General features: G+C 49.9%; 1 protein-coding gene across 5 annotated transcripts in view; it reads left to right on the top strand.

The window, feature by feature from the left end:
- Positions 1 to 25,607, top strand: part of LOC137860915 (uncharacterized) — a 128,900-nt gene that overhangs the window by 35,636 nt on the left and 67,657 nt on the right. For 2 of the 5 annotated variants that reach the window (XR_011099250.1, XR_011099253.1), the window contains exons 2-5: positions 2,319 to 2,407; positions 3,209 to 3,439; positions 3,635 to 3,797; positions 4,101 to 4,325. The gene's annotated coding sequence lies outside the window, so the exon portion shown is untranslated. Of the gene's footprint in view, positions 1 to 1,565; positions 1,955 to 2,318; positions 2,408 to 3,208; positions 3,440 to 3,634; positions 3,798 to 4,100; positions 4,326 to 19,286; positions 20,072 to 21,275; positions 21,461 to 22,000; positions 23,183 to 25,607 lie in introns of those variants that run through there. The other 3 variants (XR_011099252.1, XR_011099251.1, XR_011099246.1) reach the window with 3 other exon arrangements.

Below are 25,607 nucleotides of genomic sequence, written 5' to 3'. Positions count from 1 at the left end.
AGGGAATGGTGCCATTTCTAAGAGGTGTGAAAAGCCTGAGTGATGTAACTGTGCCTGCTGTGAGCAGTCGTGGCAGTCTTGGGTGCAGATGTTCTGGAAAGAGAAAGGAGAGCCCTGTTTTTCTGAGAAGAGCCTCCATGGTGCCGTACCCCCGCTATTTGGCTGGAAAGGCTGGCTAGAAGCCACTGAGACCAGGGGAGAGGTGGGTGCTGCAGGGAGCTTCAGCTTGCGGAGTGCCCCCCTCTCGGCAGCACAAGTAGGCATGGTGGCAGGCAGGGATTTGGCAGCAGCAGGGCTGAGGGAAGCTGGTGGAAGTCGCTTCCCAGCTAAATCCTTCCCCAAGAAGAGGTGAAGTGGAGTTCTCTCCTTTTTCCTGCCATAGAGGATGTTTCTATTGTTCTTCTTTACCTCCTTTCCTGCACCCTGATTGCTGGACACGTTGCTCAGAATCCAGGAACTTGTTGTACGCCCAAATGGCTCAATTTTAGCATCCAGGATCTCTGAGCAGGGACTTGAGGCAGTGAACCTGGCACCAGCCCCTGCTGCTGCTGTTTGAACCTTGGCAGGCTGTTGTGCTAATGACGAAATTAGCTGGGGAAACAACTCGCAGCCTCGCACTGGGTAAATCTGAGGAGTGGGAAGAGCAGTGCCGAGGTGTTCTGGGCTGAGGGAGCGTGCTGTACGTGATGCACGGAGCTCAGGGCCAGTGCAGGAGCACCCTGGGTCAGCAAGCAGCTCGTGAGCGCCGGGAGAGCTGCATGAGCCTCGTGCATGGGCCAGTGCGTGGGCAGGGACACGCTGTTCCAGCTTGAAGCCAGCCTCAAATACTGCTGGTGGTCTCTCAATGGAAAAACCTTCAGATACATGCATTAAACCCAGGTCTGTTGATAAGGACACGCATACCATGACCTAGCTGTGGTTTTCTCACACTGTGAGCAATGTTTGCTTGGACTGATGTTGTATTTTCTGGGACCTACCCTGCTGTGGCTTCATATTTATTGTTGCCTGTTAAGCAGCGGTTTTGATCATGGGTGAGCAGAATTTCAGGGCTTACATCTACTGCTCGTCGCACCCAAGGTAGGGTTTTGACTTGAAAGAACGGGGACAAACATTCCTTTCATCCTGACTACTGACTCGCACAGGCTGAGATCAGAGCCCTTCTGCTTCCAGATAGGAAACAGCTGCCATTATGTTCATTCTCTAAAAGCTTCTAGAACTGGCCGTCCTCCAGCTTCCCTTAGCAAAACCCTTTGGTGAGCTGGGAGGCTACAGGTGGGCCAGCTGCTGTGACGCTGCAGCCCTGAGCCCTGCCGTAGCTGCTGACACAGCCGGATCCCGGGGTGGAGGGAACAGTGAGGATGAGAAACTCGAGGTTTTCAAGCAAGGGTGTAAACCACTAGTGGCTTGAGAGACTTCGGAAGGGGAATAGCTGGAGAAGATTTGGAAGGCAGATGCATGCCTGTGCTCTGAGCTGACCAGAAAGAAATCACACGGCTGCAGTTCTGTGGTGCTGAGCTAAGGAGTTTCACTAGAAGGTAAAATACTTGGCTTGGGCTTGGCACCATTCTTGTTTGACTGCGTGACTTTTGGCCATCTCCAAGTGAGCTCACACCTGCCAGTAAAATGTCATGTGGCTGTCCTGTGTCGTGGGAAAGGCCGAGAGACTTGCTCTTCATCACCAAAACGGCTGCTAAACTCTATCTATCTCAGCACTTCTCAGTGAGAAAGCTCCCTTGCCCTAAACCACTTCTCTTCAGAGCTAATGATTTCCAGGGCAAGGGGCTTGTTCAGTGGAAAGGCTCTCTGAGTCGAGCAGATCTCACCATCTGCAAGCAAAGAAGCTCAAAATCCCCGCTTCTTCCCAGAATTCGGTTCATTTCTTGCACCGTACAGAAACTCTGCGACGCAACTGATGATGCTGACCCATGTCTGTCCTGTTGGCAGTGGAACTGAGGTGGGAAACCATCTTCTGGGCAATAGTTTGGCTGTTACTTCTGCAGCCTCTGCCCAGAGCAACAGGCTCTCCAGGAAGTCTCAAGGATTGTACTTGTGCTTTCCTAGCAGCATGTTAGCATGGAGTTGTTGGGTGCTGAGTTCTGGATGGTGCCTGGTCAGAAGCCCTGCTGGGTGATGGAGCATGGTGTGCACAGGGGCATCGCCTCCTTCCCCTGGGGAGGCTTCATCTGGGCAAATACTCTGTGTTTCCTCAATGTGTGCTTGAGCTGTACCAGATCAGAGACAGAGCAGGGAGAGGATCCTAAGAAGACAACGTGCTTTCTCTTCCTCTCCCCCAACCAGAAATTTGGTTCTCTTTGCAGGTGCACTCTGCTCCCAGCCTGCTCCAGCGCAGTCTGCAGGGATTGCCCAGCAGAAGTCTGAGCAGTGTTGGTTTGCTCATGTTTGACAGGTAAGCAGTGGGGGAGCTGTGTCACCCTGACCCTCAGATCTTGCTGTTACCTTTCTGTTGTCATTTACAAATTTCAGGGCCCCTTTCAGCAAATACTGTCACTACTTCATGACAAAGTGTGCTTCCCTTGTTGGCATCGCTTTTCAGGTACCTGTTGGATAGATTGTTTGTACTCATTGACATGGAACAAGCTCAACTGAAATGAAATCATTTATAAAAGTCAGGAGAGGCTTTGGACACTGTGGTTCATTTCCTGCCGCATTCACCAAGCTGCAATTAACATGGACCTGAAAGATTACAGAGTGCTACTTGTCTTCTCTCTCCTCTTTCATCCTCTCACTTCCTTTTGCCTTCCTCATTTCCTTCTCTTCTGAGCTGGCCGTATCGTATGTCTCCGTTTTTACTGTTCTTTCTTCCCTCTTCCTCTGCTCATTCTCCACTTCACCCTTTTCCCTTCTCTTTGTGCTTTTTTTTTTTTTTTTTGCCTCTTTGCTTTCCTTATCTCTTGTATTCTTTTTTTCCTCTTGCTTTCTTTATTATCCCTCTATATTTAAACCCAGGCAGAAACAAATTATTTATGAAGGGCTGTAATTTATGATGCGTTCTTAATGTCTTGGAAGACACAGATAATTTATTTAATGAGTAAAGACATGATAATTCACACATGATGATTCCAGTCAGAAAATTAGTTTCATTAATTTGCTGTAAATTCTCTGCCTTGATTTAGTGCAGGAGGAGTTCCTGAAACCAATGCAAATCTTCACCATGGTATTTTTTTTATTTTTTTTTTTGTCATCACAGAACCAGTGTGCAAGTGTGCTGGCTTCCCCACCCCTGCTTATCTCAGTTGCTCTTCTGCTTTCTGCTTCTGTCCCACCAACATTAAACTGCAGACAGCAGAAACACTTTTTCACCATGCACGTGGCCGGGAAGACGGAGTGGAGCAGGGATTCCAGTTCAGTGTATTTTGCAAAACCATATGCTGTTCTGCAAGATTTTGCCTAATAAGCTCAGCTCTAAGAGAATAAAAAAGTGAGTTTCCCTTTTTAATAGAGTATAGAAGGTACTTTTTCAAATAAATTTAAAAGCAGACAATTTTACGGTAGAATGTTGCTGATAACTGCAGTATATATAAATATTATAGGAAACCTATAGAAGTGATTCATGGTGTACTATTGATCTAATCAGATTTAACTAAGTGTTTGCATCATTCCTTATTAATCACAGATAATAGGCCCCCAAGGACACCTTGCAGAATCAGGACTTTTCTTTTCAGAAGTGAAAAATGTTCACTTTCATTGTGGATGGACAGGGCCCACAAATTCTGGCCTTATCTTGATGGCATCACTGCAATGCATGGAGTTTCCCCAGGAGTGAACTTTCCCCTACAGTATGTTACTTTTTTTTTTTTTTCTTTCAAAAAACAGATCTATCGATCATGCTCTAAACCACCTTATTGGGGGTACTGCTCTGCTGTCTAATTGATGTCAGCTTACAAATGTTTTTTACTGGAAAAAAAGGATTACAACATGAACCAGTGTTCTGTGAATTGTAGAGTTGGATGGGGGAGATGTGTTTTACCACCGGGACTCTTTCCTCTTGTTGCTCATGCCTGTCCTCCCCAGTCCTGCCTCTTTTGGTTTATAAATTCTGTGCTGAGTTCCAGCTGTTAACTTCTACTTGTCTGTTCCAGGATGAGTTTTGTAATTCTGCTTTTCATGGGTTACCCTAATCCCTGGAGTCCCCTTTGTATCAACACTGCAAGAGAAGCCTCATCTCAATGGTCACATACAGAGGAGTTTGATAAAGAGCAGCGATAGGCTGGAGGATAACACTATTAGCAGATATTATCAGCACTGCTGTTCCTGCATGTGACAGAAAATTGAGCACAGGCTGGGATCCTCTTTGCTGCTTACAGGTTTGTATTAAGCTGGTTCTGGGACTGAAGTTTTGAGTATCTAACCTCTGTTGCCTGTAATATGCAATTCCACAGACAAAGCTGCTTCATGAGTCTGTTGTTCACGCTTGCTGGCTGCATAGCTCTTGAAAGTTAGGTGCATTTCTCCTTGGTTTTGCCCTATGGATTGTGTATTTTGATTACCACAGCTGAGTTGATACAAGCAGTTCTGGAGATGCTTCTTTAGAAACTTATACGTGTGCATCGGACTGGGCAATCCAGCCCCCTGCTTGTTACCTATGAAATCCCATACAAAGGGCTGTTCAGGGCTGTGGCAGGTGAAGGATTACTCTTCACCTGAAGTGAAAGCCTCCGGGAATTTCAGAAAATGCTTGAAAAGGGGGGTTGTCAGACATCTGATTAAATGCCCCAAACCTTTTCAAAGGTAAGTGATGTTGGTGAGATTTGATTGTGCAACTCTCTCAGGGTCCTCTGGTCAGCTCAATCAGGAGGGGCAGTCCCTAGGGGCTAATGATGAAGTGTGGAGGATGAGGCCTTTCAGTGCAAGGTCCTGGAGGTCTTTTTACTTGGTGCTTTATAGAAGCTCCAGGAGTAGAAAACAGCCCAGGGAACAGAGTTTGAATGACCGTGTGGGTCTCTGGGTCTGTGTGGAGGCAGGTAGGTGGTCGACAGGGCTGCAGGGCTGGGGCTGAGCTTGTACAAGAAATGGATCAGCCCTTTGGCACCTGGGTGCTGCCCCAGTGTCCCCGTGCACTACCTATCCTAGTGCTTCTTGAGCTTGGGCTCACTTTCCTTTGCTGATATTGCATGAGCCATGGGCACCTGTAGCTGTCCCCAGCTTGCTTCTGGAGATCTAAGAGACATCTTCACATCCTCTCCAAAACTGCTTCCTTCAGAGAGAGGGGATGGGGGCTTCCCTGTGCTAGAGTAAGGCTGTTCAAGGACTTTTGCATGGCTCAGCTGTGTGCCCTGGGACCTGTGTGCTGAACACCAGATGCAGGTGGGATGCAAGACGTGGGTCTGCATGCCTGTTGCCTAACCCTTGAACCCAACTCTTTCTTCTCTTTGTGCAAGGGGCCTGTGCACTGAGTTTGAGATTTGCTTGAAATTCAGGTTGTGATGAGCTGGCACAGTGGGGGCTCAGCCCCTGAGTAGAGTGAACTTTCTGGATAGAGATCACCACAGCCTGCTGCAGGTTGAGGGTTCAAAGCCTACTCGTAGCCTGGGATAGCACAATTTTACTGCACTTGGCTCTGCTGCTGGCCACAGCTCACTCCTCCTCCTTTACTAGAAGTTATCACAATGTAACTTGATTGCATTGTTCTTTACGAGGAGCCTGAGTTAGATCTTGGCAGAATTTGTCTTCCCTCCCCCACGTATGGGATGAGGCCTCCCCAGGTGCTGTCTCAAGTGTACGCTCGAGCGTTTGAAACCCCTGCTTGAAGCCAGACAGATGAGGAATGAATATCCCACATGAAAATCTCCTGCCTTGCCCCGTGGCGGCGGTTTCGCGGCGTGCTGGAGCCAGCTGCACAAACACAGGAGCACGGTGCAGCCATCAGCGCCTGCCTCGCAGCCTCCTCCCAGCTCTGCCTCCAGTGCAGGCCCTCTGGAGGCCGTGCCAGCTTTGGCCTTCACGTCCTCAGGTGGACATCGCCTCTGCCTCCAGGCTTCCTGGTGGGGGTGAGCAGCTGGTGGGACTGTCCCATTTTCATAAAGCCAGCACAACCCTGCTGCTCCCCCGAGCACCCCTGGTCCCCCACCCCGTGTGCCAGGCCGGTGTCTCAGCAGTTGTTCCTGCTGAGCTGTGTGCAGGGCACAGGCTGCCATGGGCAGTCACTGGAGGGTAGCAATGAATCTTTGTTTTTCTCAGCTGTTTTGAAATCTCCTTTCTGAAGGTGGTGTGAATTAGGCTCTGGCTGTTGTGCCGGGGTGCTTGGTAGTTTTCTGGGGCTCTTCCCTCCGGAGAGAGCTCCTCTCTTCCCCACAGAGCCTGCTGCACCTGCCTGCCCCCAGGAACGTCCTGTGCCACCAGTCAGGTACAGGGGACTTGTTTCTTCTGTGTGGCTAATGCTTTTCCAGTTGATGTGGCAGAAACTGCCAAGAGAGCACAGAAGTTGCTTTCCCTTCCCTGTAGCTGGAGATAAATAACCCCCTGGCACTTCTGCCCTGCCAGAGTCTCTTGGCTGAAAGTGGGGTTGGTGAGTTGTAGGAGGGGTTCACCACCTTGTGAAGATGTCAGGCTGTGCTGGGAGGTTGAAACACAAAGCCCCAAGGCTGTCACGGCCCCAAATTGAGCAGATGATCAGGGAGGCTCCATGGGAAGGACTGTGGCTTGCTAGGATCCCAGGTGAAGAAGAAATTAGGGGCCTTGCAGAGCAGCTCGTGCTGCCTGCTAAATGCAAGTTCATGTCCTGAGACCTTTTTCAAAGCACGTAGAGGAATATCTGCCTGGGGAAGTCAGTAAGTAGTGAGTCCACAAAGCAGTCTGTTTGTGCTAATCTCATATGGAACGTAATAATAGTGCTGAGCACTGGCTAAGTGCTGGGCAAATATTAGTGTATTATTTTACTTGTTGCAGAACCTGAAACTTATCTCTCTCAGTAAGCTACACTGTCTGCTCCTGTAAGCTTGCTGCCTAGAGCCTGGCTTTCTTCTGCAACCACCTTTAAGGGGCTTGGGACAGGATGTTTCAGCGGGGTAGCTGGGAAAGCCCATTCTTATTTTCGTGTTGCACATTTTTTTTTCCCCTCCCCTCTTACTTGACTCCAGTTTTAAAGGCTGTCCTGGTTAGTTGCTCCCCACACCTACTACTCATAAAAATCCCCTGCAGAGACTCACCGGGAGGTAAGCTAGTGCCAGCAGCTACACCAGGGTGCAGCATACTGTATTTGCGTCTGCTCTGGTGTTGGCTGCCCTCTTTCTGCAAGTGACAGGCTCTGGCAAATACCAGGCTGTTCATTACCATTGCACTGCTCCATACATAATGAGGTAAAATGAAAACAACTTCTCTCACTACAGCTATGTGATCTGGGAACTCATAAAGGCTAAAGCGCTTTTAATTATGAGCTTGTTCCGATTATGCCCAGGCTTTCTGTTTCCTCCCATAGAGCAGGCCAGCCCTCTGAGGTCAAGATGAACTTCAGTTAGAGAATTTCTGGCACACAGAGTTAGGAAAACTGGAGAGTTCCCCCCCCACACCACCCCCCCAAACTAGACACCTGCAGTGTGTGATCTATTGTTCCCTAGAGGCCCGTTCTCTTGGCTATAATCTTGCTGAAAGCAGAACAAACATTTATTTCTGGACACGAAAGAACCTCTCCTTTTTCTCTGGCTCTGCAGTACACCAGGAGCCCCGTGTTCTCCTCCCAGCTGGGAGACTGCAGACCCAGTGAAGCAAGGAGCCTGAGCCTGTCAGCTCAGGCTTCTCACTCCTGGGCTCAGAACTGAGATTTCTTAAGCTGGACCCGCTCCCTTCATCCTGAACTTCAGCTGATGTGAAAATGAAATCCCAGCCCTCTCTGGAGAGGGACTGGACAATCTGCAAGCAGAGATTCAGCCTGGAAGGGCCCCCCTTCAGTTCCCTGCTCGTGCTGACTTGGGGTGAATCCCTGCCTGTGCCCCTGGGGGTAAAAGGACAGCTCAGGTGCTAGCAGCCTCCTAAAGGACATGACTGGGAGAGAAAGGGAGGCTGGCTGTGCCCCTCATCTTGGGAACTGAGGCTGGGTGCAAGGCTCTGGGGCTGAAAGCCCAAATCTCTGCCACAGGGCAAGGAGCCCTATGGCTCGCAGCACTGGCTGGCCGTGTAGTAGCAGAGGGAGCGAGGAAAGTGCTCCTGTGCCAGAGTCCCTAATATATTTTGGTATATGTGCATTCAGCTTCTTAAGAAGCTGTTAGAACTAGTAGTAGTGATTTCCTATGAATTTCTCTTGCAGTTCACCTACAGGACCTTTTCTCCAGTCAAACTATATTGAAAGCATCATATGAGCTAAAACACATTCCAGCTCAAATTAAGACAAGATAGCTCAGGCCTTTCTTTAGGGAAGAAGGACACATGAGGGGATAACGCATGGAAGTTGATGTGCTTGTGACTACTTCTCTACCAGCACTGAGGGCAAAAGGTCCATTTTTGTCAGGGAAACTCAGTGGTACTGCATCTCTGTCTAAGAACTGTTGCCCTATGTTTTGCTGGATGCCAGTACAGCTGTAACAGTTATGGCCAATTAATTAGGACTGCTTCCCCTTGTTTTCCCCTTATAAATCACTTCCTCTTTAGTCAGTCCACAGAGAAAACAAGGGAAGAGTGAAATAAGTCTGAAGTAAAATATGAACCTCCCTTTTATTCCATATTTCAGACAATAGCAGTCTGCAGGACACCCAGGGAATAGGTTTTCTGAGCCAATGCTCTGTGAATTCACACTCTCTTTATGAGCCTCTTCAGTGTATAAAGTGAAGTTTTTAATGGCTGTTGCTGTTCCTTTTGAATGGCTGTGAAGTCTGGGTCATCGCAGATCAGAGTAAATTCCCCTCCTCTTCACTGACATCAGAATTAGCTTTTCCTAACTACAAAGCCTGATGAGGGTGGGTCAGCCCAGAGCTCTGCCATGATGAGGATCTTAATCAGGGTTCCAGCCAGTGTGCTCGCCCTGATTGGGAAGGAAGAGCAGGGTGATTTTTTTTCTTGTGTGTTTTGCGTCATGTAAAGATTTTCATGAAATGACCTTTGGTCAGCTCTACAAGTAGAGAACTCTGCCACTGCATGGAGGTGGGCCACCTCCTTTTGCCGGAAGGGAGGGAGGCTGCAGTGGATCTGATATTTGCATGAAGCCTTGGCTTAACATGGGCCCGATTTCCGTATATTTCAGTATTAGGGCCCAAACGCTTTTCTCTGTCACTCCCTGGCCAGAGGCAATGCTGGCTGGACCTTGCTTCATGCTGTACTGTGACCTGGTATGTCCAGGAGCAGTCCTGTGCCCCGGAGGGATGCTGGCGGGGTCTCTGGCATTGTGGTGAGGGAGAGCATGAACAAAAATGGACCAGACTTGGTGTGTGTGTGGCTGAACTCGGGCAGGATGAACCTGGGCTTCTGTACTTACAGGTTAGAAGGCTTTGTGGTCTTGGCTGGGTCTCGTTGTCCCAGCTGAGGACTCTGACACTTCCCTATACAAGGTCACAGGTATGGATGTGATTTGCCCAGAAAGCAGCAAGTGTGCGATGGGTGCTAGCATCCTGCATGGGCTGTGTGATGGACGTGCCTGATGTGCCGTGCTCTTTGAACGAGTGGGTGAAGGGGAAAGAAATAACCCAGCTCTGCTTTCCAAATGTCTTTGGTGAGGTCCCTCCCCAGAGGGAGATTTACGGTGGCAAGGTGAGGATGAGCAGTTAAGTTACTGTTAGCTATAGATCAAAAACTGGCTAAGAGAATCGAGCAGTAATGTTGAGTGATTGCAAAGCTCCTGCCAAGCTGAACTCTGCCAGTGTCTGTCTGTTCCCTGTCTTGTTCCCATGTGGGTTCATCCTTAACAAGTTCCGTGGCACCGGATACAGGTGATGTTTCTAGGGTCTAGAAGGAGGATAAGAGCTGCAGGATCGTGAGTATACCTGCAGAACGGGTACCTCCTGGGTGCTGCACCCAGCTTGGGACCCTCAGCAGCAGGTCTGGGGTCTTCCTGTGTGAGCCTCCATAACTTTGCAGGCTGCAGCCAAATAAATCCCATCTGGCTGACCTGGGTGGCTGTGCTAGTGGCAGAGATTTCTGCATCAGGCCAGAGCAGGTCGTTAAGAAGGATATTCAGGACCAGACTTAGTCCCTGGCAGGTGGATCATATATTGGTATGTGTGGGAGAGCGTCCATCTGCATGATGGGCAGGTCGGAGAGCGGGGTCATTGGCACCACTGTCCTCACGTCCGAGATGCTCGTGCAGTCCCCTGATCACAGCCCCTCGCTGCTGATACATAGTGCTTTCTAAGCCAAATGGGGTGACCTACCTTCCCCTGCTCTTTTATTCAGCAGCCATGATGCCTTTTTTTTTTTCCTGTAAGCTATTGTTTCCAGCTCTCTGGTGGCTTCCCAGAAGCCTGTGCATGCAACCTGCAGCTAATGACGATCCACGAAGCCACACGTCCTTCCAAAAGTTTCCATGAAAGGAGAAGTCCAGGCACCGTGTGAACTACGCTCAGGTTTTTCTCTTATCCAAAAAATGAGAAAGCTTAAACAAAATAGCCCCTTGGCATTGTTCCTAGGAAACCACTCACCAGGCAGTCTGAAATAATCATACAGATAATTTACTTGAACGCTGCCGATATGCACATTTTAGACTTCTCTTTCCATTTCAAAAGAAATTGGAAAGAGGGGCAGTGTTACTGTCTTTTGAGAAATAATGGAGGCAGAGGGTTACATAGGCAGCAATTCTTCAATTTCTTTTGTGGTATTAAGAAAAAATTGCAGAAACTTCAAGTAGCAGTAAGCAAGTAAATTCTGTTTTTCCTTTTCTTTTCTTTCTTTTTTTCTTTCTTTTTTTTTTCTTATACATAAGAACAAAGTTAATTGATACTTTTTTTTTTTCTCTGTAAAAGTGTCCAAAGGGTATTTGGAGTTCAAATGAGAAATCTTATTAGGTTCTTGTTTTGTAGAGGGATTAACAGAGAAGTTTAGGTGAGAAGCAGATTTTGGCTGACATGGCTGCATTGTTGCAGTCTTTGCCCCCCCACACTTCCAAAGTTTTCATCTTCCAAAACTACAGATTTTAATTAAAAAAAAAAAAAAAAGTGTGGGGGGGAATTCTCGGCCTTTCAGCTCGGCAGCACATACAGACAAATAAATTAAAAAGTGGGAGAAGTGGAACTAACCCAATAATCCGTGAAAACCTAATTTCCCTCACAAGCGTCGCTGACGCAAGCATCTCCCCTCTCCCTTCCCATTCTCCAGTTCAGGGGCAGTGATTGGAGAAATTGGCTAACAAGATCAGAAAATTTAATTACCGTTCTGCCTCCCCTTCCCAAGAAATTGGATGTCACACTTCCTTGTAGCCTGTTTTTAAGATCCGCTATAGCTGATTTTCATGGCCTGAACCTGACTCCCTACCCTTTTCCCTCACCTTCCTCCCCCTGTTCCCCAGGGGAATGTCCATCGCATGGTACAGCTAATCCTCAGTCCTGAAGTGGAGGTAGAGCCCACGGCCCTGTTTAAAGCCATGCTAAAGCTCTCCCTGGCCTAACCGAGCCAGCCTTCGTTCCCAGTGTTGGAAGGAGCATTGAAGGGAGAGGGGAGGCTTTAGGTTGCTTCGCACCACAGAGCAGCAGCCTCAGGTGCTCCTGGTCCCTCTGCTTCATGCTGATATGCAGTGATGTTGCGTTATCGTTGCTATTGTCTGTCTGGTCTGGGGATCTCTCTCAAGCCCGGGGCTCAGTTGTGTCCCAGCCTGTGAAAGGAGACGGGACTGCTGCCTGCAATGGCTTAAAGTCGTATCTGACTGATGCTACCTGCTGAAAGGAGTTCAGGAGTCCCAGACCCAGCTTACGTGGACTTTGCTCGGCAGATCTTGGTGCTAACAGAAAGAAGAGAGACTGGAAGGTCCCCAGCAGTGCCATGTCCCCAAACCTGGTCCGAGTGTGCCAGCTGGCAGTCATAGAGCATCTGCGCTGCCCTGAATGCTCCTCCTCAGCAGCCCTGCACCTCCTGGGTGTCTGTCCCCCCATGCCCGGCCTCGGGTGCTCTGCTCATTTGCTCTTTCTTTGGCTCTTTGATCAGTACAGATGTATCAAGGCAAAATGAGATGCCAGGGTGAGGGAGGGCTTTGGATTAGCATTATTCTTGCTCCTCTGATTTTATGCCTGGGCCACAAACTAGCACATGGAAGAGTTTCCCTGCCTATTCAAAATGCAGGTCTCAGACCTAAGCTCCTTCTTTTTCCTCCTCGCTCCCAGGCTTTTGTGGGAGCCCTGTGGATATAGAAGAGCTGAGGCTGTTACTGCTTGGCTGTTGCAAGGGTCCGGGCAGGGCAGAGATGAATGCAGCGCAGAGGAGAAGAAACATGGCTTGCTTTGTAATGTCACTTCTATCATCGGAAGGGATCTCAGACACGTAATTAACTAAAAAGGAGGCTGTTCTGCATAACACAAGCCCGTTGTATCCAGCTCAGCAGGCCTGGTGACCCAGGCTTTGGTCTCATGGCTGGCGATGTCACCAGAATCCCCTGGTAGCAGAGCAGCCTCACTGGAGACAGCTGCTCTATTTATTTTTCGATTTGTATTCCCAGCATGTCCTGTTCTGTGCGAACTGTAAGCTGGCTTAGAAATTCAGTGCAAGCGCCTTATCAGATAATGAATAATGATTTATTGAACATATGGGTAAACAGCATAGATAAGGTATAAATACACTTCGGAAATGCAGTTGCATTTGTTAGGATGTATACCGAACCAGCCCCGTGGCTCATTGCAGCTGCCACAAAGGCGTCTCCTGCATGGGCTGCCACGCATCGCTGCGGGGCCCCGTCTGTGCCCGCGTCTGCACCAGGAGACACCTCGGGGTGCTGCATGAGGGTGAAGTCACCTGCAGTGAGCCCAGGCGTGAGGTTGGATGGGATGTGAATAAAGCTGAAGATGTTCATCCTCTGTAAACGAGCCAGCGCTGTGGGAGCAGTGGGGTTTATGCTGGCTGGGTCTGGGCTTAAGCTACAGAGCGTGGTGCAGGGACCCCAAAGTTAGCATTTGGGGACAGCGTAAGGGCTGGTGCTGCCTTGTGGCCAACAGCCTCATGTCACACAGCCCGTTCACATGCACCAACCAGCTTGCTGGGGTACGTGGCCATGCTGTGCCTCAGGTGCCCCCAGCAGCAAGCTTAGCTCTCTGAGCACGATGTGTAGGTACCTGACTTTTGTCTGTAGCACTGTGACTGCCTCCGGAGGACAGAAGGCAGGATTCCACTGTTAAACACAGGGTTATGTCTACAAACATGGTGACTGGGTTTGTTTGCGATGCCCTGTGTGTGGAATAGCTGACTTTCCCTTTGAGGTAACTCCTCCTCAGCAAACAGCAGCGTGCAGGCCCTGCTCCCTAAGCTAACAGCTGTCTGTGCTGCCTGTAGTCTGCTGCATGCTTTCTGCTGAATTGGCAGCACCCGTTGGTGAAAAAACCTGCTGGAGATCCAGCATGCTCCTGGTGCTTCAAGAGAGGTCCGAGACTTGTTGTGATGCTCTGCCACCACTCCTCTGCCATCCTCAGGTACGTGCCATCCTCCCCTCTGTGCTTTCTCCTGCGTCTCGGCGGCAGCCCCTGCCTGTGGCTGAAAATTCAGTCGTGCTGAGACGCCTCCAGCCCCAGGAGGCAGTCAGGCTGCCCCCCTTTGTTATTTGCACTGCTGCCCTTCAGAGCGGATCCTCCACTTTCTGGCCAGGAGCTCTGCTGTTAAATGAGCCCGCGTTATTTGCAGCCCCCCTGAGGTCCCAGATAATCGATAGCCGTGCCTCCCCCTCTGCTCTAACCAGCAGTCACCAAAGGCCGTGGCACTGAAATATGTTGAGAGGAAAGTCAAACCTCATGGAGCTGGTTGTTAGGTGTCTGAACCACGAGCAGCAGGGGTGTGAAAGACCTGGCTAACCTGGGGTTATTGCAGAACAGGGCTCGGCATTTTGATGGTTGTGATACCAGCTCTCAGAGTTGGAGAGATAGAGGTGACACAGGTATTTTGGGGTTAATATGAGAAAATCCTTTAAGACACAGAGGGGACACAGTTCGAGGCTCCTCTGAGATTATCTTTTGTGTGCAGGAGGGCTGTGTGGTGAACGGGTCTGAGCATACAGCTGGGGTGGGTTCTCCAGCTTCGGCTCTGCCGGTGGAAAAATGTTTTTCATGTGCTGCATAGCAGTGATTGTGGCGTTGCTTTCCCTGAGGGTCTTGTGGAGATCTGGGGAATTGCTTCTTTTTTGACTTTAAGATTTTTTCAGCGTCTTACAGCATGAATGTGCTCCTCTCACTTTCCCTGGTTTGTGCTCATCAGCCCCTTGTTTTTCCCCAGCAGGCCTGGTTCACTGTTGTGTGACTTCTGGGCTAAAAGGTAAATTTCAAACACCCTGGGACTGAGAGCTTGATAAAGCTTTGTGATCCAATCTGTTGGCGAATATAGCCACGGAGAGAATTCGATTTGCATACATTTCCTACCCTGAATTCCTCCGGTGCTATTAGGAGTCACCATAGCTAACACAATCTCTGAACTGTGGGGCTTATGTGCGTGCCGAAGCACACCTATTTGCCTTCTTGGAAAGAGATTTACTGAAGCGTTTTTCATGTTATTGTCCACCCTTCCACCCCCCTTTCTCCCCATCAGAGGATTTCGTGCTGCTGTAGAGACTCTTTGATCTGAGTTAATTCTTTGATGAAGCTCCACGAGACAATGGAGGAGCTGAGCACGCTCTGGGGAGGATGCTTCCCTCTCAGAAGGAGTAGCTGATAGTGGTGCGAGGTGGTGTGGCCCCAGGGCAAAGAGCCCCTCTGCTGCTATTTCATGGCTGGACACCAAGCTGTGAGTACTGGGCAGGGGGGAGATGGGGAAAGAGTCCTCGCCTGAGGGCTGGTGGTGTAAACGTGGCAGGGAAGTGGGGCGCGTGGTTATTGAAGTGGCAGTGGGGAGCTGCCGGGGCTGAGCGATGGGGGCTCTGTGTGCCGTCCTTGCTGGAAGGGTTTTAGAGATCCTGGTGGTCTGAGGGCCAGGAGGACAGCCTTGCTGTCTCTGGTAGGTCTGGGGGAGACCCCTTCTCTTTCAGCCGACCCAGGCACGTCTCGAAGTTTCCAAGCCGAGCTCTTTTCCCAAGTCTGTGTGCGAGAGCAGGGCGCAGGGCGCAGGGTGAGAGGGAGGGCTCTAGGCTTTCACATACAAATCAGAGTGGATGCAGTCATGGATTCGGGTCCTGCCACATCAGACTCCTCCTAGCTGATCTTCCCCTTGGTGAAGCTGCCACAAAACAAAGCTATGTGCCGGCGCGTGAGTCGTGTGCGCTGCAGGATCAGCTCCCGTGGGAAAGTTACCAAGCTGCGTCGTGTTGGCTGTGGTCGTTCCTCCTTCCCCTGCTTGTCTGGCTGCCCCGTTAATTGATTACTCCACTGTTCTGCTGTTGCTTCTGGAGCTGAATGCGTTGAGTTAAACTGAGAGAGCAGAGAAAGGGAACAGTGATTGTGAGTGCCAGGCTTGCATCTGAAAGATTACGGCACAATCTAATGAGCTCATTAATTTCATTTCATTAACCAAACAGTGCTTGTGGAGAATGGCAAATATTTAAAGAAGCCCAGCAGGGTCAGAAACACATTTAATTAATGTTGTCACATGATACTGAGAACAGGAGGGGGGAATAAATCCTGATGCTATATATTAACATCCATGGTGACTTCTCTTTTACGTTTTATGTGCTTCTTGGGTGAAAGTCCTCCCTCTCTTGTCTGGCCCCTATTGTGGCAGTGCCTGAGCACCTCCCAGACTTGAATGCTTTTCCCCTTCCTCCAGGCTCCCCGTGGGAGTGAGACAGTGCCATTATCCCCTGTTTATAGGTAAACACTCGAGGCGAGAGCAGGAGAGATGACGGTTGTGCCAAGGGTCAGTAGCAGATGATCCTGGTTTCCCTGTATTTCCTCTCTTTGGTGGCCCTGCTCATCCCTTGGGACTGAGACTCGGATGTTGAATGAGCTCACCACAGAGAAGAGATGACCTCCTGTGCTGGGCAGGTACTGGTACCTTCAGAAACGCACCCTTTGCCTTGCAGAAAAATAACACCCCTAGCTGCGTGTGCCATGGCAAGCACTTGAAGCCCCCGTCTAGACAAGGACTTGGTGATGCTGGGTGACTACACTGTGTGATTATCCCAGTAAATTAGTCTGAGCTCATCAGCTTCTTGTTTGTCCAGCTGGGTGCCCTAGATGCCACAGCATGAGCGAAATCTGAAATGCACACAAACAGGGAAGAGAGGGTCAACCCCTTTTTCAAACCCTTCCAAGTCTGGTGCATTTGTCTTGGCTATTTGTAGAGGCTGGTGTGTGTCACAGCAACGTGGGATCTCATCTGATTCTCCCCCATGTCGGAGGCAATTTGGACTGGGGATTTTGTAATGAATGAGCTGTGAAATTATTAATCTCCATTGTTGAGGTGGGCTTTACTAAAAGTTTGTTTTGATTTGGGGAGGCTATATTCCTTCGTAGTTCAGGAGCTGGGTCTGCTGTGAGGCGTGTTGCTTTCTGGTTGTCCTGGTACACTCTGCTTCTTTGTGAAAATTGAGTCCTGATGGATACCTGTAACACACCTGAAGGTCTGACTTTCTCATGGGCAAATTATTTCTGTGGTTTCTGGGTCAAGAAAAATCCCAGCTCAAATAATCCCAGAGGGTGTAGAACTGTTTTTTACCCCAAAGTCTCCCGGTGCTCCTGTGTTTGTGTACGTATGACTTGGTGGCATATTAGTATATTTGTAGTTGTGGTGAGGCACCCCGCTGTTGAGAGGAGGAGAAGTTGGCTCAGATTTAGGGCAAATGGTCACCTGAGTCTGCCTGGAACATTGCTAGGGCCAAGCCCCTGCAGTACCATGCAAACGAGCTTGTCCAAGGCACTGCAAAACCAAGTCAGCTTTGCTGCTAATGGCAGGTTTGCAGCGTGCTAGGAAGAAGTCCCGGCCTCCTGGGGCAAAGCTGGCGGAGGGGGGGCTGTGCCTGCACAAACGGGGAACGCTTTTTCCATCAGCATTTGCTTCTTACGGCAAATGTGCTGTACGTGGCAATATTCCTGAGCGGTGATTATAGCAGAGTTAAAGAAGTGTGCGCTGTTAATGCGGTATTGATAATGTGAGGGGTTCAGAGGAGCCGTGCCTGCTGGCTGAGCAGGTAGAGCGCCGGGGGGGGCGAGGGGGCTGCTGTCATTAATTGCCGCAGCTGGAGGAAGCAACCGGCTGGAAGGCCGAGCGTAAATCGTGAAGTGCCTATGAATTAGTCCTCTGGTGACAGCTCTCGGTGTGGTCTGGCACTTCCACAGGCGCTGCAAGCGGCTGGGGAGCGGCGGAGGGCACCGGGCAGGAGGAGAGGGTCTTCCTTCACCCTGCTCCGTGGCACTTTGCCCATTACCCCGTCACTCACCCCTCAGTTTCTCACGGTGCGATTCTGCTTTATTGCAATAAGATGAAGCTGCACTCGGGGCTGGGGAGTTCATCCTCCATCACGGAGCACTAACCCTGTGCTCTCGGCCAGAGGGAGCCTCACAGGGCAAAGCCTGCTGCTACTGCTGGGGGTGCCCCTGGGGAGAGGGGCCTGGCACCAAGGGGTCTTGGCACTGCTCTGGAAGCACTCAGCACCCCAGCAGGAGGCTGTGCTGGCAGCAGGAGGGATTTGTCCCCTGCACCAGGGGTTTAGCAGTGCTGGTGGCCTGGGCGAAGTCCCTCGGGATGCCAAGGGACCTAGCAGAGAGGCGGGCGCAGTGCTCATAGTCGCATTAAGACTGGATTGCAGGAGAAACATCTGATATAAGTACCCTCTGGTTGTCTGGTGGTGACCTGAGTGTCCCTTTTTGTTGGCCTAGATGGAAAGTCGCTGAAACGAAGCAGTGGGGCCTGTGTCCTTGGCAGGCAGGCGTTGTCCACAGGGAGCCCTGGGGCTTGTGCCGGATGCGTTGGATTAGTGTCCGAGAGGCAGATCGCAATGATTTCCACAGTGAGTTGGTTGGCTTGTCCTTCACGTTTCTGCCATATGGGCCTTGGGCAGGTCCAGATCCTGCCTTGTCCTTGGGTGGATGGGCCTGGTATCAGCACAGCATGGGAGGAGGCAAAATCCCTCCCTGCTGTGATGACCTGACCATGCATCGGGATGAGCAATAGCACAACGTGACCTGGGGAGAGGTCCTGCAGGTCCGGCCCAGCCGTGGGGCAGGAGAGGTTCTTGTCGGGGCTGAAGCCGTGGCCCAGAGCAGGAGGTGCGAGCAGCAGGAGATCTGGCAGGGCTGAGCCTGGCCTGGGGGCTCTTGCCAAGCACTTGTGGTGCTGAGAGGCTGATAGCATTTCTGTTGTCTCTGTGACATGCGCTGCCCTTTCTCAGGAGGCTCCGTTTTTGTCCGTTCTTTGTTCGTCAGCTCCAAAGTCTGTGCGTGGGCTTTCTCTCCCACCCTGCGGAGTGGCCGCCCACAGCATCCTGTTGAACCACTTGTGCATGGGAAAAAGAAAAACGCGTCCTCGTGCATGAAATCACAGGGATGAAATCTCTGGTGCTGAGGAAACCTGGAAGCGCCTTTAGTCACTTCTTTGCAGCCACGCTGCCTCCAGGATGGCAGTTTGCTTTATGGCAGTCGCACATATTAAAGCAGCGCTTCCCCATTGCTTCCCCGCTCCCCGAGAGCCAGGTCACACCAGGGATGTGACAGATTGGCTGGTGACCTGGAAGGACATCAAATGGAAGGATTTAGCTTCTGGAGGGGGCTTGTCCAGGGAACTCGTGGGTGGAAAAACAAAAAGCTTTCCAATTCCAATGCTGTCTGTCCTGCTCTTTCTCAGAGGAAGAAACTGGAGTGAAAGGAGCACCTGACAACAAAATGCTCCCTGAACTGCAGCCAGTTCACACAATTCCCATTCCCGGTCTCTTTGAGTAAGTGTTTGGCCATCTTTGAAGGTGTTTTCTAGTTTGCTGGTGTCATCCTTGAATAGATTTTCTGGCCCTACTCTCTGAAATTTGGACCGTGACCGGAAAATTGCTTATCCCTTTTACACTCAAGGTGTTTGAATCCTTGTCAATCGACCAGCTTGCGAAAGTGGAACAAACTTTTCTTCTAAACCTTTCCAGCCATACCACAAAACCAGAGTATTTATTATAGGATCAAGAAAACCCAGAGTTGCCAGTAGAAATCTGAAAGGTAGAACATAAAAACAAAATTGTGGGTTTCAACAGAACTTAAAACAATACTATTACATTTTTATTATTATTGTTGTTGGCTTTTTTTTTTTTTAAGATGGAGATTCCCTTCTCACAAGCTGAAAGGCAAAGATTTTTTTCCCAGCTCTAGCAGTTGCACCTTCTGCTGTCAGAATTGATAGCTTAGATTCTCAAGATACTTCAGGCTTCAATAGTTATGCTTCCTTAACTGAGGTATTACAGATACTATGGATTTTTTGAGCACATCCTTTACTTTTTGTTACTTTCTATGGTTCAATGGTTGCCTCTGTGGGTGAACTTGGAGCACGATCCAGAAGGTAAACAGAAATCCTTAAAATAAATAAATAAATAGAAGAAAGTGAGTCTAAATATAAGTCTGTCAAAATCAGGCTCTTCTCTGCAGCAGCATTAAAGTAGACCAATTGATTGCTGGTGTCTGTGTCCAAAGCACTGAACGAGCGAGCCAGGGGGAATATCCTCCTGGTGGCTGTCAGCATCGCGCTTGGCAGCCGAGGTGCCGGGTGTCCATCGTGGACCTGGAGACGGATCAATGAGCTGCACAAGTGAGGTTCTGGCTCTGCTGAACTCTGGGGCAAAAAAAGGCTTCCACGGACTTCATGCTTGGGGGAAGAAAAGGAGAGGGGGAAAAAAAAAAAAAAAAGCATGTACTTTATCTCAAAATTTGACCTAAGCATTTACCTATCTTCCAGCTCAAGTTATTGGTTGTCAGCAGTTTTCAGTTCTAGAAGAGGCCTTGTACCTTCCTCCAGAAAACCCAGCTGCTTTACTCCTTGTAGATGTGCACCCAAAGGCACTAAAAACTTTTGAAAGTCTTGACCTTGCAGGAACCCACAGGAAATGGTAACTTTTGTTAGCCTGACTCTGCTTCCCTGATTCGACTCACCCGTTGCAGTTCTTCTAAGGCACTCTGGCAGTCATCTGAATTCACAATATGTTGGGTTGTGGCTGAAATATTTTATTTTCCACTTTTCTTCCCTTGCAAAAAAAAAAAAAATCTTTCTTATGGAAAAGTTTAGACAAAAAGATGTGTGTTTTTTTTATTTTTTTTTGTTAGAAATTCTCAAGGGAAAGGACTAGGAGACAAATCCTATTTTCTGAATAACTCTTCTTTCAAATACCAACGCAAAATCTTTTATAAGCCCTTTTAGAGGAGTGGTTGTAAACAGAATTGTCCATGAAAATGGAATATGTCTTGCACATCCTGAAAAGCACTGGGACATTGTTGTATAGGGGCTGCTACTGCTCCATCTCCTTCTGGCTGAGATGGAGGCAGCAACACTCTACATTTAAGCACAGCCTTCAGGCAAGCTTTCCATATTCATAAGACAATGGCTTTATCAGAAAGGGAGGCATTTCGGGGAAATGTCAATATAAGTATTACAATCTCTTTATATTGTCCCCTAAATCGTCAAAGTGAGGTTGTAGGAGATAATGTGCGATTACGCTGTCACTAGAGTTTGTGGATCCATACAGGAGCTTTTGAGAGAAATCCTTCCAGGCGCAGAGGGGCCGCGTGCTCCAGTCTTCGTCTTCTCTCTGCTGTGCTTCAAAATGGGCTGAAAACTGCATTTCAGTGCATGTGAGAGACTGGCTGGTATTTGAGAGCGAGGTGTTCCCACTGTCCTCTTCGGTGATGACAGTGCGAGTGGCACTGGGATTAGGGGATTCCAGAGGACCAGCGGTGGCTGCAGATGAGGAGATGCTGATATCTCACGTGCCCACCTTCAGGAATGTCCTCGAGTCTTGGGTTTCCTAGCAGTCCCAGCCTTCGATGCCATCCTAAGGGCACAGTAAGAGTGCTCCTGCTCCCTTAGCTGGTGTGTGCTGTGTTTGCATGGACAGAAAGCTGGGCATTCCATCCTGCCTGTCTCCTCCTTGCACAGGGGCCAGATCTGGGAGAGCTCGGAGGGGACAGGCTTGGGGAGAGGAGCTTCAGAACTCAGGAAGGAGGGATAAAATCACCCTGGAAGACAGATTTTGGGCACCTTGATTGATTTCTGATGGAAGTCTTTCTCTCATCAAAGGCTGCGTTCCTTGTTTTAAGTTTCCGACAGGTTCTGTGGAGTGTTACCCCTGCTGGCTAGAGGAACTGAAGGCACAAGGCAGAATTTTGGCTGCAGTGACTCCCCGGCTCCCAGAGGCAATTCTCTGAGTGGTGAGATGAGGCCGTGCCTGCCCTGCCTGCCAGCACCTCGCAGCAGGACGGCACCGCACGCTCGGGGAGTGGAGGTAAGGCTGGCACCTTGTGCCGTGGAGTGTTACGGCCCTGGGGACAGGCTCCTCTCACCTCTCCTTTCTGCAAGCGATGTCTCCATTTAGTGATAAATTTTATTTTTTCATTGTATTTATTATTCATTTCCCCCATTTAATATTTAAACACGCGCAATCTGTAAATCACGTATCCTGTAATGACAGGAGCTAGGAAAGCTGGAGCGCTGGAGGCGGCATCGATACAACACAAACATAGCCAGAGGGTGAGGGAGAGCACTTGAGGGACTGGGTTTAACTGCCCTGTTGCTGATGGGGTGGGCTAACCTCTTGTTACTAGATAAGCCAGTGTCCTGACGAGTATTCCCTGGGCCTGGTTCCAGCCCTGTAGGGTGCTGAGGGCATGGTGCAGCCAGCAGGGCAGCGTTTGGTTTGTGTCCATGTGGAATTGCACAAGGCATTGCTTGCTGCAGCAACGACCTGGTTTTGCTGACCCAGGAGGTCTCTCCCACCTCTTCATTTCCCCCCTCTGAGAAGGCAAAATCCATTTATTCTTGACAGGCCCATTTGTACAGCAGCATGGAGCCCAGCTAATGCGTCGTGGGGATCGTTCAGGTCTGAGATGAAGTGTCTCCAGGGCTGTGCAGTCTCCCAGGGCCTGGGAGACTTTGCATCAAGGAGCTCGTCTGCCTTATGTGGGGCTTGAAAGCTCCTGGCTGGCGTGCTGGGGCTGTGTTGAAGCGTCCTGTGTGAGGGGCGATCTGCTCATAAACTTGGTGCATGGGGCAAAGGCTGCAGGCGCTGCCTCCTGGTAGCCAAGATGAAGCTGCTGTGCCTGAGCAAGAGAAAGCGAAGGAGCCCAGAGGAGCAGTGGGTAAGAAAAGCCTTCTGCTGCCAAGTGGAGGAGTTTTATTGCACGTCTTAACGGTATTTACTGTGTTTTCCTAGAGCCCCAGAGCCAGATTTCATGCAGTTCAGCTGTCACTAAAAAGCAAATGTACATTTCTAGCCCTCCTGGCCTTGTTGACATGCTGGAAAATACGATTCCTGCATGTGGAAAAGCCAGCAGGCAAATACCTGCTCCCTGAAGCATACTGTCCTCTGATCCCACAGCAAAGCCTCGCAGGTTGGGAGGCACGCTGCCCTACGCTTGGGTTCATCAATACTGAACATCTGTCCAAATTCTCCCTGGCTTGTTCAGGCTGTCTCCAAGACCCACAAGGCCTGGCCTGAAAATGTATTATTCAATAAAATTGATCTGGGTGGTAGTGAGCTGTTTTATTTAATTGCTCTCTCTTTGTTTCCTTGGGCGTTTTCGTTCGTTCTTTGAAATGCAAGTCTGTCCTTGCCGGTTTAACCTTACAGAGAGGAACCCAGGGGGATCCTCCTTGCTGGGATGTGGCCAGGGAGCGTGGCGGGGGCTGCGTGATGGGGACGGGTTGTGTCCTGCAGCCCTCCCAGCATCCCGGGACCAGGGAGCTGCTGCTGGCTTGCAGGGCCTGGAGGAGGTCGGGGAGCAGCAGCGTGGGTGCAGGCGGGCAGCTCGGCTGAGAAAAGTATCTGCTTTCCCTCAGCCTCTTCTGTTGTTCCTGCCCCCCAGCCCTCCCCCCACGCCCAACCCCTCCAATTCCCATTAAGATAATTAAGTCAGAGGTTATGATCGCGGGTGGGGGAAGGAGAAGTGTCAGACCGCCCTCCCTGGGTGGGGTCCCTGTACCTTCCTTCCTCCCACAGTGCCACCTTTGAACAGGCGTCCGGTCTTTTTTCCCTTTTTTTTTTTTTTCTTTTTTCTTTATTTATGAATAAATAACTGCCTCAGCACAGAATAAATCAAAAGTCTCTCACTGCACTGATGCTTTCGGCGAGCTGGTTCCTCTCCCTTTATCCAGCTCCGGGTGATGCCTGGCAGAGCCTGCAGCCGCAGCGCACTCCCCACTGCTCGCCCTTGTCCTCCCGGCCCCGTGCCCCCTGCAGCAGGTGCTGCCCCCGGCCACACAAGTGGCAGGGTTTCCGAGGCTGAGCAGCAGTTCCTGAGGCAAGGCGGGTGGTGGAAGCAGCACAGAGGAGCTGTTTGTTGTTCCTTACGGAGCTGGTCACTTGGTGCCGTTTGGGGAATTTGCTCTGGGATGGTTTTGTGTTTTCCTTGCGGTGCCTGGAGCAGGTTGAAACGTGTGGGGTGCACAAAGTGGGACTGGGGTGGGGGGGAAGCTTTGCAGCATGTGGTGGGGCTTCAGGAAAAGCAGGTGTAGATGGGTTGTGAAGAGGTCAACGCGCTCTGTCCTTGTTCCCCAAAAGCTAGCAGGTATTTGCAGGAAAAGATGCCCTGCTATTTGGTATCAGTTAAAATTAGGTAAAATAAGAGCTGTTGTGCTGGGCATGTGCTAGTTTGGGGAAGCTTTTGTCGATGTAAACATACCTTCTGACAGCTCTTGTGCAAACAGCGAGGAGCAAAACTTCTTTCTGACCTGTGTCTGCACGGAGGTGAGCGGGTGGGCGTGAGGATGGCAGGAACGGACCAGTGCAGCGGGGACGCAGGTGAGGACTGTCTGTGTTTCTCAGCCTGCCTGTGGGTCTGGATCTTGCTTTGGGCAGAGCTTTTCGGTGCCCTGTGTCCCCAGCACCACCTGCCCTGCAAAACGCTGAGCAGGCTTCTCCCAAGGCCCAGCCCCAGCGCCTCTCCTTTGTCCATTTGAATTTTTCACCGCAGGGCACTGGTGCCAGGGTGTCCCTTAGGCAGCAGAGGTTTTACAGTGGAGGGATTTTGTGTCTTGTAGCCTTCCTTCTGGCCACCTCTCCCTTTGGTCTGAGGTATTGCGTAGGACCAATAAGTAATGCTGTGAGACCCAGGAGCTGAGAGGGGGCTGCTTGGCTCCAGCATGCTGCGGGAGGCCACCTCGTGCCAAGCCAGGCGCGTGCTGCTGGCTGCCCTTCCCGGGGCAGCATCCCAAATGGGCTAGCCATCGGCCAGCAGCTGCTAAATGAAGTGTAGGTGCATAAATCTCTGTTTCTGGGTACTCAGCAGCTGACCCCAACAAGGAACAGGTCTCTCTGAAACCTGGGCAAGCTCCTAAAGCTGTCACACAGCTACCTGCCAGGCTGGAGCAGTCGGCTGTGGCTTATGTGGGGTTTGAGTTGTCGGTGGCTTGTGGGTCAAGCCAAATCTGGGCCTTAGCATTCTACCCTGTTGCATGTTTCCACGGGGTGGTGGTGGTGGTGTGAGATTCTTGTCTCAAACCTCTATTTTGCTCAAGGGCTTTGCATCTAATTTTGCAGTTCTGTGTAAACTTTGATATCATATGATGGGTTCTCAGGGAGTTGCATCTAAATCTAGAAACAATCTGTTTTTTAAACACTGCTCCAATCAATTTTGGGTTAAGTTCTTAGCTGTGTTAGTCTTCAGCTTCAGGAAGCATGACAAACATGTGATGTCATCAGTTGTGTACTATCACATGCTTCTAAAATGCCGTCAGACTTGCTAAATATTCAGTGTATATTTTCTGTCTCAGCAGACTGTGTTGGCTGAAACTGCTTATGCAAATGAAAAGCTGTACCTCTTCAATAGGTTATTATGAGCTGATCCTGAATAATTGGTGTTGAACTGAGCAGTAGGTGGGAGAAGTCAGCAGAGGCAATAATTAATCAAGTGGCTTCATGTCTAGCCTAGATGCGGATCCTAGAAAACCTTCTCTGAAGACAGGACGGGCTCCTTGGAGCCTTGTGTTCGTGCCTAACCATTGCAAACTCCTTGCAATAACATCTCTCCCATGTGCAGCTCGAGTTCTGTGAAAAACTCGTTTAGGTTTTGCCCAGCGACTCCCAAGGGAAGCTTGTCAAAAAGTCTTTCTGCTCTGAGCCTCTTAGCATGTATTTCTAAATTCCAGCTTATATTAATTCACAGCTGCTTTGTTCCCATTTGTTCTTCGACTGAAATGGCTTTTTTTCACCCTTGTTTCCTCTCTCCCTTTTTTCTCTCCAGTTCTCCATATATTTCTAGACCAGAGCCATGTTTCTTCTTGGCTTTTGTTTTGCTAGACTAAGTGAGCGGAGCTCTTTTCATCTCCTCTCAAAAGGCAAAGCTCTCTATTTCCTGTATTACCCTTTATTTTGCAGCTTTTTCCAATCTGAATTGGACCCAGCCGCCTAAATCACAGCTCTGAAAGACAACAGG

The sequence above is a fragment of the Anas acuta genome, chromosome 9, assembly GCF_963932015.1.
Source record: "Anas acuta chromosome 9, bAnaAcu1.1, whole genome shotgun sequence".
Classification (NCBI taxonomy): Eukaryota; Metazoa; Chordata; class Aves; order Anseriformes; family Anatidae; genus Anas; species Anas acuta.
This window is presented reverse-complemented; position numbering and strand designations above follow the sequence as displayed.